Source organism: Lithobates pipiens, unplaced genomic scaffold, assembly GCF_037356315.1.
Source record: "Lithobates pipiens isolate NorthernLeopardFrog02 unplaced genomic scaffold, aLitPip1_a1.2 Scaffold_27, whole genome shotgun sequence".
In the NCBI taxonomy this organism is placed as follows: domain Eukaryota; kingdom Metazoa; phylum Chordata; class Amphibia; order Anura; family Ranidae; genus Lithobates; species Lithobates pipiens.
In genome coordinates this window covers 37,810,396-37,823,554 of record NW_027507788.1, presented here as the reverse complement: position 1 = coordinate 37,823,554, position 13,159 = coordinate 37,810,396, and the positions used below count along the sequence as shown (strand labels likewise).

The window sequence follows — 13,159 nt, the reverse complement described above, 5'->3', positions numbered from 1 at the left end:
TGTGCGAATCTGAATGGGAGTGACTTTTTCATTTCAATCAGCCGATGCACTAGCAGTGTTCTAATTAGGAAACGAGCAGGGTCAGCGTTCCTTTAGAAAAACTTAAACCTTTAGGAACATCTCGCCAAAACTGAAATTTTTGTTGCAAGGGATGCCTATAATCTGACTTGCATCTTAGTGCAGATTTCTGGAAAAATCCGTGAGCCAATCACACAAGCAGGAAATGACATTTCTGAGGGTGTTTCCTATAACAACTGTGCACTGAATGCCTCAAGGCTGCTATATTGCATTGGATTTTGCAGAATATGTGCTGTAGATTGAAAATGATTATCATTTTTATTATTATTAAACTACAATATGGCTTGCAACGAAATTGTATATCCTATATATTTTTTTTGTTTTTATTTGCAGTATTTTTTCCCAAAAAAGTGGAGTTACAATTTAAAGCAGAACTCTAGCCAAAAAGTAAGATAAACTGAATAGCACAATAAAATATAACACACAAAAAGCAGCTTTTGTTGCAAAATTCAGCTTCGATACAGACATTTCTAGATTTGTTATAGACACAACAGCATGTGTGTGTGTGTGTGTGTGTATATATATATATATATATTGTTGTTTTGCACAATTTGCATTATTTATTGGATGTCGCATAAGATTTATTCATTTTGTTGGCTTTGCAGGATACACCAGAATTTGCTTTTATTTTAAGTTGCACAGGCTTTATTTACTTTGTCGACCTTGCAGGACACACACAGAGCACAATCAATTTGGCAGCGCAGCACTATTCACTTTGGATGCATTTTTACCACAATCACTACAGATAAGCTACAAGGTGCTGTCACCTTTTACTTTATTCTACATACAGTGATAGCGCAAAAGTAACTCACCATACACTGATCACCAAAAGAAAGCTCTATTTGTGGGGAAAAAAGGACATACATTTTATTTGGGTACAGTGTCACACGACCACGCAATTGTCAGTTAAAGTAACGCAGTGCTGTATCGCAAAAAATGGCCTGTTCATGAAGAGGGTTAAATCTTCCAGAGCTAAAGTAGTCATCGCAAGTAAGGTAACACCACCTTTCCAGCTGCTTTTGCTTATGCTGGCCATAGCTGAAAAGTCATTTGAAAATCTGTCATTTGGACCGTTTGTTCATTTTTTTTTTTTGTCCAGTTAATGGGCACAAATAGAAAATCAGTTTTAACTTTTCAGAGCCAAAAAAATCAAAGGAACCGGTTGGAAAATTCGGCCAAGCGAACGATAGATTGAAAGATTAATGTGTTTCAGGTCCGTTAAAAAAGGGAACTGTTTGCACTGGGCGTATGTGATATTGAACGATTTATCGATCAAAATTTGGTCATGATGGCGTTCTCATTTGCTCTCATCGCCAAGTGTTCATTATTCGAAAACAAGTCCAGATTACACTGTTCCATTCAATTATAATGCCCCGTACACACGAGCGGACTTTTCGACATCCAAACTCCGACGGACCGAGTCCGTCAGACTATCCGATCGTGTGTGGGCTGCAACGGACTTTAGCTTCGCTAAAGTCTGACGGACTTTAGAAATGAAGCATGCTTTAAATTTTCCCGACGGAACTCCGCCGGACCCGGTCCCCTTCGAAAAGTTCGCTCGTGTGTGTGCTACTCCGACGGACTAAAACCGACGCTAGGGCAGCTATTGGCTACTGTCTATGAACTTCCTACGTCGAATCCCATCGTACGTCATCACGTTCGACTCCGTCGGAGTTTGGTGTGATGGTGTGTGGCCAAGTCCGTTCGGTCGAAAAATCCGCCAGAACTCCGTCGGAACTCCAGCGGAACTCCGTCGGAGGTTTGTCAGACTTAATCCCTCTCGTGTGTACGGGGCATAAGAGTTCTGTGCAAACTTCAAGGTGCAACTTGGAGCTTACATAGGGGTGAGAACTCTCTTCCAGCAATAAGTGACAGCGCTGGGTGTCTGAACGTCCAATCAGCAAGCATTAGAGTTGTTTCCTATACCCTTTACTTCTTGGATGAACAGAGTTAATTAGAAAAAGAAAATCTACACCGCCTATAGAAGCATTGGAATAAATGCTGGTGAGGTCCTTGGAGTTATAATAGGGGAGTTAGCAGAAACCAGAAGGAAATAAAAACGGATGTTTTCCAAATAAGATTAACAGGTTAAATTACTGATCAGTGACAGAATATGATTAAGTAGAGTAGATGTACAGTATTAAAATGTGACTGGATGAAAATCATGATTGGATAATGCATTTGAAAGACTGTTGTTTTCTTTTTCTGTGTTTTTCTTTTGAAAAAAATAAAGGATTTGCATTTCATAACAAGATACATCAAACCATCATATGAAAAGATCTAATATACTTTATTGTACAAAATCAGTATAACATTAAAAACATACGCAAGTGTATATACTCAAATACTCTATGACAAATAGAAAATACCGTCACGTGTACTAATTTGATTGACGCGCTTTTTCAGAACAGAGGGGTTTATTTACTAAAGGCAAATCCTATTCGCACTGGAAGTGCACTTGGAAGTGCAGTCACTGCAGATCCGAGGGGGACATGCAAGGAAAATAAAAAATGGCATTTTAGCTTGCACGTGATTGGATGATAAAATCAGCAGAGCTTCTCCTCATTTCAGATCTTCCCCTCAGATCTAATCCCTTGTACACACGCTCGGACATTCCGACAACAAAATCCATCAGATTTTTTCCAAAAACTGGTGTTGCATACACACGGTCGGACAAAGTTGTCGGAAAATCCGATCGTTCAGAACATGACGTTTGTTTGTTGCATCGGGACTACATTGAGGCTAGTAGCCAATAGCTTTGGTCTCGTAATTTGATCTGAGCATGCGTGGCACTTTGTCCGATCGGAATTCTCTACAAACGATTGGACAAAGTCCGATCGGATCATGTTGTCGGAAAATTTTATATCCAGCTCTCAAACTTTGTTGGTCGGACATTCCGACGGAAAAAGTCAGATGTAGCCCACACACATCCGACAACATGGACCGATCAGACCTTTTCCGTCGGAATTTCCGACCGTGTGTACAGGGGCTAAAGCGACTGCACTTGTAGTGCAAAGTGGATTTGCCTTTAGTAAATCAACCCCATTATGTTCACTTATGACAGTTAACCAATATAAGATCCCTACTTCAATACTAGAAAATGAGAAATATACAGTTAAGAAATGTATGCATAGGTATATATTTTTACATTGAATAAACAGAACACGCTTAATAGAAATCTATCCTGTCCAGGTGAAATATGGTGCAAAGGAGGAGATGGGGAAAAAAGGAAAAGGGGAGGGGAAACCAACCAAACACCACCCCACTACTTACAAAAGGCACATTATGTTTGTTTGTGTGGGGTGTGTTTGGTATCTGCGCCCCCACTCTCCTGCTTTTCCGCCCCCCATCCTTCCCAGCAGTGCTGCTGGCTTGCCTACTCCCCCACCAGCAGCTTCTAAAGGGGAACACAGGGATGTTTCAGGATGGGGAGCGGAAATATGTCTTATTTACCAGCCTCTTCCTTTCCTGAATGAATATGATTTGTACCCATCACTCACTGTGCTCATTCATCACTGATGCATAGTAAATTGTGTTTACTATGCTTCGGTTTGTCAATGAACAGGAAACCTCAGAGCACTTTCCATTCATTCACTGTTCATTGCAGCTGAGGCTGCAGAGAAATGTGAGATATCAGGAGTCTGCTTAGACACCTGCTATTTTACCAAAGACCCCCCAACAGGGGAGTTTAAAAAAAGGGGGGGGGGCCTTGTCAGGTATGGTGTATGGGGCACTGTGATTTCTAACAGCAGCCCCGTGTAGTACCTGCTGTGTTACTAAATGTAGGTACACCTCTATAGGCAGAGGAGAAGGGGTTAATTTGTTTTTAGACTGTATATTGCTTCAAGGCTGTGGCTCTGTTACCCCCCCCCCCCCCCCCCCCACGGCTTCTAGAACTCACTGGACATTTAGAACTTAGAAGGTGGAGGAACAGAGGATGCAGCCTGAATATTTTATGGAGTTCTCACCACTTCCTAAGGAGTAAAGGCTCAGTCGGTGGGGAGCCTTGACTTAAATAGGCAGTAGCCTGGCAGTCAGGGGAGCAGAGTTCAGTCATCTGGAGGGGACCCCTGTGCTGTGGGGCAGAAGAAAGAGAGAGCAAAGGGAAGAGAGAAGGACTAGCTGAAAGCCCCACACCTTTTACCAGCCTCAGCTAGGCTTAGCTGAAGTCAACACGAAAGCAAGACCTGGCCTGTATAGCAGTGTGCCCATACAGCAGCCTCTTGGATTCCAGGAACTACTAAAAGGGACTTCCATTTAAATTTACTCCAAGCCTGTACAGAGAAGACAGTAAGGCTGCAATACTTTACATGTCTAGGACCAGAAGGCAGCTTAGAGTCAGCGCAAAGCAGCTAGAAGCACCCCCCACATCTCTAGCTTGGAACAGTAGTAGCCGGGTGCTGTGGCAATCCTGAAAGTAGCAGCACCTGCATCTTTAGTTGAAACCTTTTTCTGATGTTATTCTAGCTGCATCAGCATTCCCACGGGGGGGCAGCACCGTTTGAAGTCTGTTCTTAGCAGCCAGAGACATTAGCAAGTCATCAAAAATTATCCAAGTTTATCCACATGAATAAACAAAACCCAAAACCCCTGTACTGATTATTGAGCCCTTGAAAAAGTGTGAAAATTCCTGTTGTCTGGCTGTGTGGGGGAAAGACCCAAACATCCAGCAGCTCCTATGGGAGTAAGCACTACATTATTATGATCTGTCAGATTTTTTTGCATGTAAATCAGACTAGTGTTCGATTGGCACCACCTAGACTGTCTCCAAAGTTTTAAAAAGAAAATCTGAAAAGTCTGGCGTGCATTTGTATTCAGCCCCCTAATCTCTGATACCCCTTACTAAAATCTAGTGGAACCAATTGCCTTCAGAAGTTACCTAATTAGTAAATAGAGTCCAGCTGTGTGTAATTTAATCTCAGTATAAATACAGCTGTTCTGTGAAGCCCTCAGAGGTTTGTTAGAGAATCGTAGTGAGCAAACAGCATCATGAAAGCCAAGGAACACATCAGACAGGTCAGGAATAAAGTTGTGGAGAAGTTTAAAGCAGGGTTAGGTTATAAAAAAAAAAAATCCCAAGCTTTGAACATCTCACGGAGCACTGTTCAATTCATCATCTGAAAATGGAAAGAGTATAGCACAACTGTAAACCTACCAAGACATGGCCGTCCACCTAAACTGACAGACGGGGCAAGGAGAGCATTAATCAGAGAAGCAGCCAAGAGGCCTATGGAAACTCTGGAATAGCTGCAGAGATCCACAGAGCAGGCGGGAGAATCTGTCCACAGGACAACTATTAGTCGTGCTCTCCACAAATCTGGCCTTTATGGAAGAGAGACAAGAAGAAAACCATTGTTGAAAGAGCCGTAAGAAGTCCCGTTTACAGTTTGCGAGAAGCCATGTAGGGCGACACAGCAAACATGTAGAAGAAGGTGCTGTGGTCAGATGAGACCAAAATTGAAGGTGCTGTGGTCAGATGAGACCAAAATTGAAGGTGCTGTGGTCAGATGTGAATCATGGTGGTGGAAGCATCATGTTGGAATGCTTTTCTTCAGCAGGGACAGGGTAGCTGGTCAGAGTTGAAGGCAAGATGGATAGAGCCAACTATAGGGCAATATTAGAAGAAAACCTGTAATGCCACGTACACACGGCCGGAATTTGGAAAATGGAAACAGTCCGATGGGAGCTTTTCATCGGATTTTCTGACCGTGTGTATGCCCATCGGTCTTTTTCTGTCGGCATTTCCGGCGGTCTTTAGATTGAGAGCCTGTTCTTAATTTTTCCGAAGGAAAACCTTTCTATCGGATTTTTCGATCGCGTGCATGCAATTACAACACTCAAAATTCTGATGCATGCTCAGAAGCATTAAACTTCCCTTTTATAGTGGTGTTGAATGTGTTTTATGTCGCCGTGTTATTGACTGTCGCAATTTGGTGTGACCGTGTGTAGGCAAGACAGTTTGAGTGAAATTCCGTCGGAATTCAGATGGGAAAACCATCAGAGCTTTTTCCAACGAGAATTCCAATTGTGTGTACGCGGCATTAGAGTCTGCAAAAGACTTGAGACTGGGGCAGAGGTTCTCCTTCCAGCAGGACAACGACCCTAAACATACAGCCAGAGCTACAATGGAATGGTTTATATCAAAGCATATTCTAGTGTTAGAATGGCCCAGTCAAAGTCCAGACCTAAATCCAATTAAGAATCTGTGGCAAGACTTGAAAATTGCTGTTCACAGGCACTCTCCATCCAATCTTACAAAGCTTGAGCTATTTTGCAAAGAAGAATGGGCAAACATTTCACTCTCTAGATGTGCAAAGCTGGTAGAGACATCCCCAAAAAGACTTGCAGCTGTAATTGCAGCGAAAGGTGGTTCTACAAAGTATTGATTCAGGGGGGCCAAATACAAATGTACACCCCACTTTTCAGATATTTTTTTGTAAAAAATGTTGAAAACCATTTATCATTTTCCTTCCAATTCACAATTAGGTGCCACTTTGTGTTGGTCTATCACATTAAATCCCAATAAAATATATTTACGTTTTTGGTTGTAACATGTCAAAACTTGGAAAATTTCAAGGGGTATAAATACTTTTTCAAGGCACTGTATAAGATTCCTAACGGCTTACGTCCAGCTGTCATTTTCCACTGAATATGCAAGCTGAATGCTTTGCTATCTTACCTCTTGCCTAATACACTGGAGAAACAGCCATAGGTACTGGGTTAACCTGAGTTTATTGCAATTATTTTATACAGAACATAATGCTGAACCGCTCAGTCCACATCCATTCCGTGAGTACCCCACAGGGGAAGATCCTCACTTAGCAAAGGCGTTTTACAGGTGCTTGGGAGAATAGAGCACATGGGTCACATAGCAAAAATTCTGCACAGGCCCCTGAGGAAACTCCAGGTACCTCTCAGGTTAAGGCTGGGTTCACACTGGAGAACGCAGCGGCTCACAGCAGGAGTCCGGCGCATCTCCATTTACTGCTTCAGGTCTGAATTCAGCTCGAATTTTAGGCTGAATTTGGATCTGAAACAGACCAAAAGACGCACAGGACTCCTGTACAATTCGCACCGGAGCCACTCCAGAGATGTGTGAACCGGCTCCTTAGAGAGTCGGTCACAATCTCCTGCTATGTGAATTGGATGCAGGGAAAACCCACATCCAATTCACAATAGTGTGAACCCAGCCTAATAGTAATTCCCTTGTTCCAGAGCAACATCCTACACCATGGGTCTTCAAACTATGGCCCTCCAGTTGTTCAGGAACTACAATTCCCATAATGCCTAGTCATGGCTGTGAATGTCAGAGTTTTACAATGCCTTATGGGATGTGTAGTTTCGCAACAGCTGGAGGGCCGTAGTTTGAGGATCCCTGTCCTACACCAACACCAACCCATACAACTGAATTTAGCTCCTCATCAGACACACACCACTTGTCTCACTAAAGCAAAATTTTCTGCCACTATGGCTGATATACAGAAGTTACTCCTTCACTTTCTTGTCACATGCTGGCTATGGTGGATGCTTTGACATTGGCAAAAAGCAAGGCAGTGCATACTGGTCTCTGAAAAGATACACCTTGTTCTGCTTGGCCTCTTAGAAATCCTTTCTTACTCTTGATCAGCCAGAATTGGTTTTATATTATGATTGACTTAACTGAATTTAAAAAGAAATGGACTGTTCCCTCCATTGATCTCGCTATTCTCACACAATGATCATTCCACTTTTCCTATTGAAGGTGTTCTTGTCTTTCAAGGTCCAGTAGATACATTTGGAGAATCTTTCAAAGATATCCCTTGCAGTTTGCAGATGGCTATTGTCTTTTTATCAGTAGCCTATGGCAAACTGGAATGGAGAATTCAATAATGAACTTACTTAGGATATAAACATTTTCTTTCCTTCTGCAAAATTACAACTCTTGCCATCACCTCTACTATTCTGTATACACACTACAGAGAACGTGATTCATCAAATCTCCAGAGTGTCCTTGCTTTCTGTGTACATGCACAGAATTGTATGCCTTATATAGCATAGTCTGTTGATCCTGCTCAGAAAAGGTCTCTTTGCAGCATCATCCCCTTTGAGGGGGAGCTCTTCTTTGGTAACCCCCTCTTTAGGAATATATCGTGGTGGCTATACCAGCTATATAGCAGGCTCATTTGTTCTTGGCAAATACAAAGGTTCTACTTCATCCTTGGAGGTTATCTATCATACATCTATTGACATGCCTTGCTTCCGTAATGTTGAGGTTTTTGTATTTCAACGTATCTTTCTGAGAGGTACACAATGAGTCTCCCTTGCTGTCTTCTCTTTATTTTCTTCTGCTAACTTTTTTTTTATATACTTGCTGCCTTACAAGAGAAGCCTGATTTCCTGCACCCTTTTACAGCTGCAAAGTCACACAGCATGTTCATTGCCTTTCCTTTTCAAGATTTACAAGGCCCTTCAAATAGATCATAGGGGGACTCCTACTTGTTAGGCATGCATGTCCCATTATTATCCATATATCCATAAAATTATATAAAATTTACTACATTCATTTGTCTTCAGCCTGGTCATCCGCGATCCTGCCACTACGTTATGTTTTCCACATCACATAGGCCTTTGCCTGGTGTTTTTTTTTTAGATCTAATAATATATCTTTCACATTAGAGATGTTTTAAAGTTTTTGTAAAGGCATCGAAAGGGACTTGTACCCCCACCTTCTTCAAAATCAGGATATTCTTCTCTGTTTTTTGTAATAGTTATAGCAGTCTATGGTTCCCTTTATTAGACACCTGGTTGCGACTGACATATACAGCTTGCAAGGATGTCTCTGAGACCTGGTTCTAATAGGCTCCTGAATCTAGGTCTACTGTATGACTTTACAATCACACCTCTCCATACATAAAAAAAATCTTTAGCCCCTTTTTAAAGTTTTATGAGGAGTAGGGATGGGCCAAACAGACCCCTGTTCGGTTCGGACCAGAACTTCCGAACACTACGAAAGATCGGACTCGAATAATGAACCCCATTAAAGTCAATGGGACCTGAACGTCAAAAATCAAAAGTGCCCAATTTGAAGGCTTATATGCAAGTAATTGGGCATACAATGGTTATGGGGGTCCGGGGTCCTGCCCTGGGGGACATGTATCAATTAAAGAAAAAGTTTGTAAAAAATTTCATTTTTACGTGAAAGCCTAAAAATGAAAAATTCCTTCCAATCTAGTGCCTGGGGGTCCCCTTAATCTAGTGGCAGATCTGTACCATTTCTAGAATCTGCCGCAGCAATGATTGCATTTATAAAGCCCAAAAAAAATACATTTTTCCTGCAAGCTGCCTTTATTTTTCTCAGCAACAGCTGGGGAGCCAGTGTGTATGATGAGACCACAATGTAGTGCACTGGGAAGAAGATTGGAGATTTTTTGGATACGTTCTGGTGTCACTTTGACTTTGTATAAAAGTAACAGGTGCATAAAAATTGGTCTTTGAGTGTTGGTGGCACCTTCCCACCGTAATCCTATAGAAGTAATCTTGATGAAAGCAAAAATTGGCTTTGCTGTAAAAAATTGCAATGATATGCACCTGTCAAACAGGTGCAGAAAAGTTACTCTTTGAGTTTCGGGGGCACCTTCCCACCCTAACCGTATAGAGGTGCTCTTGATGAAGTATGCATATGATTGGTGTTTTTTCTACGTTTGATGTGCCTGAGACACAGTTTGCAGATAGCAACAGTGCGATCTGCTGAAAAAGGCCCACACAGCTGAGCTTTGGGGAGTGGGCCCGGGAGATAGCAGCTGCAGAATGTGATGGAATAGGATGGCTGCTCTCTACCCTTTCTTGATGTCGGCCTCTTTGGGGTTGTGCTGCCTCACCTTCAGTTTCCTCCTCGGCTCCATTTGGCACCCAAGTTGCATCAGTGACCTCATCATCATCATCATCATCATCATCCCTATCTCCTTCATCTTATTACCACTGGAGACAACTTGGCAGTACGCTGCGGCTTGGGAAACATGAATGCCAATTTTTCTACCAGTGTAACCAAATAGTAAAGAGGGGAAAGAACCCTCTGAGAAAGGAGTCACGAGTGGACCCAGCTGCTTTATAGAGGATATAATTTTATTATAAAAAAATGCAAAAAGAAGCTAACACTGGGTACCCATCACCAACACCAGAATTATAATAAAATTAAGACAACGTTGTCCATTAAGAGGAGCTGCGTCACTCTGACAGCACACATACACACACCAATTATCCAAATTAATTATGAATTAAAGTGCAGATCCTATTGTTGGATTCAGTTACAAGTCCTGGTGACAAAACACCATACAGAATTATATCTATCCTGTCACTGAAATGGTTAAGGGACCCCCCTTAATGGGAGATAATTGGATAAGAAGTGATTTGTTGACACTTGGTGGTATTCCCCCGAGATGGTATAATTATTGCCAATATGGACTAGTTGAAAGCTGGTGTTAAGTCAAGTGTAAAGGTTGGCATATATCCACAATGAAATACAATCCATGGATATGGAAATGGATATGTTCACAGGGGATCCCACTATTGCATAGCAATACATAGATAGTCACTACAGTGCAGAGTAGACTATTGCAGGCTGGGGAAAATAAAGGTCAAAGGAAGTTTTGTTAGGACCAATGGTCCACTCACCCGTTTTGAGGCAGTGGTATCACACTTTGGGCATACACAAGCAACTCCAGGGGGTTGGTTTGAATAAGCAAAGATTGTATGGTATCATGCGGTATGTCCTATTTCTATGCGGGGTCCGTGGAGCTGTGGTGAACAGCCGCCGTCAGGCTATCACTCTGTAGACTCATCTAGACCACCGTCCTATTTCCTCAGCCAAAGTAGTTCCTGCTAGCTTCAGCTGGTCAACTGCGCATTCGCGAATGTGGCGTAGTACGTCGTCTGTGACGCAGGAAACTCTCTGTCGTGACTTAAACTCCATTGGAGTTTCCTCACGGGCTTAGTAAAGGTCACACTGTCCCTGTATTTTGTCAAATTCCCCCTTTAGGCATTTCTTTCTACATCATATGCGGTCTACATAGGTGCCCCAGCACATGCCTAGTTTTCCTACAATGCACCCTCATCTGTATAACTACTCTATATAACTTCTGTCTGAGATCCTCCTGCATCTTTAATTCACTGATGCTCACAAAAAAAGCATTCTAAACTCTTTTTTGTAGAGAGACTGCATATCTCCCCCCAACTGTACAAACCTAACAGGGGAGTTGACACTCGACTTAATGAGATTATAAAAGACTCAAATTCCTTGGTTTGGATTTACCAAACCCTTAGCCCTAGGTTTCCTGTGGGTTTTTATCTGGTATGGTATTTTTTTTTTTTTTGTTTCACAAATTTTATTGAGTGAACCAGAGCATAAAATACAACATAGTAGACAAACATATACTGTCGCATATTGTACATGTGATAATAGTAGAGTACAGTTATAAAGGAAATTAGAGAAATAAAAAAAATATTCATGTAGATAGTGCAATATATATATATGAACAAATCAGAATAATATTCCATCATAATACTGAAGGAAAAATGGTAATTTGGCTAACTGTACCCAGAGTAGGGGGGGGAGGTATAGGGGTGGGGGGGGGGGGAGAAGGGTGAGGGGTGTAGGGAGAGAATGGGAAGAAAAAAAAAAAAAGAATGGGGGGGAAACAGTACAGTAAGAAAAGTACTTATAATTACAAAATGTATTTCAGTTCTGTCTGAGTTTATCTCATATAGAAGCAATTATCTAATGGTTTACAATTTATTTATATTCCTGAGTGCTTTTATATTCTATCCATTCATGCCAGGTTGCAAAGAATTTAGTAATTTTTTCCTGAGATACACTTATAAGTTCTTCAATCTGCTCTATGTTGTTGATTCTCAGTGGACGGGGATACAATGACGTGCCGCGTTGACCATAAACATTGGCAGTGATTTCAGATACATTTTCTTGGGGATGTCATTCAAGTGAAGGAGGTATTGTGCCGCGTTAAAGATCAAGTGTTCTGAGGAGATTTTGTTGATTGTTTCGTGAACCTCCATCCAGAAGGTCTGGATTAAGAGGCAGGACCACCACACATGGAGCATCGAGCCCTCTTCTCGTTTGCATCTCCAGCATTTTTCTGAGGATGTGGGGGAGAACTTGTGTATGATAGAGGGGGTCCTATACCATCTGGACAAGATTTTATAGCTACATTCCTGGGTAGCTACATTTAGAGACCCTTTGTGTGCGTAAATATATAATTTTTCCCATTGTTTTTCGGATATTGAGATATCAAGGTCTCTTTCCCAATGTGCACATGTTTTGATGGACAAATCGGGTGCCCCTTCAAATAGTGAGTTATAAATGATTGATATAATATGTCTATGTGGTTCTTTCTTCATACAAAGGTCTTCAACAGTCGTTAGGGGTTTCGTCCAAAGATGCGTTGTCTGTCTGTTGGTCAAGAAGTGTCTAATTTGAATATAGTTCCAACGGGGTATTTGGAAGGGTGTTATAGTGTCATGGAGGTCTTCTCTAGAGAGTATTTTCCCATTTTTGAAGAAATGTTTGGCGAGGATTTCTTTATGTGGCCAATTGAGTGAAAGAAAGTTTCTGTCTAGTCCTGGTGGGAAGTCAGGGTTATTTCTCAGAGGTGTGAGAGGGCTATACCAAGGGGTGGGAATTTTGGATTTGAATGTGTTGTGAAAAATTTCTAACGTGGGTCCAACTAGGGGGTGCGTTTTGATGTGATTAGGGTGGTGTTTAGGGTGGATCCACGGAAGCGACTTAATTGGGGAGGTGAACTGAGATTGTTCTAGCGTCACCCAGTCCTTAACAGCTTGATGAATATTCCAGTCTACTATACGGGATAGGAGTGTTGCTTGGTGGTATTTCCTAAGATCAGGGAGAGCTATACCACCCTTGTGTTTAGGGAGGTTTAGTCTGGCAAACTTTATTCTGGGGGTTTTGCCCCTCCATATAAACATGGAGCACGCTTTATGAAAGGCTGTAAAAAAGGATAGTGGCACTCTGATGGGGATAGTTTGCATGACGTATAGGTATCTGGGTAAGATTGTCATTTTTATTAGCGAG

The 13,159-nt window shown here is 41.8% G+C and overlaps 1 protein-coding gene across 1 annotated transcript in view; it reads left to right on the top strand.

Annotated features, from left to right (window-relative positions):
* NHERF4 (NHERF family PDZ scaffold protein 4) overlaps window positions 1-13,159 on the top strand; it is a 76,571-nt gene that overhangs the window by 3,068 nt on the left and 60,344 nt on the right. The window lies entirely within an intron of this gene.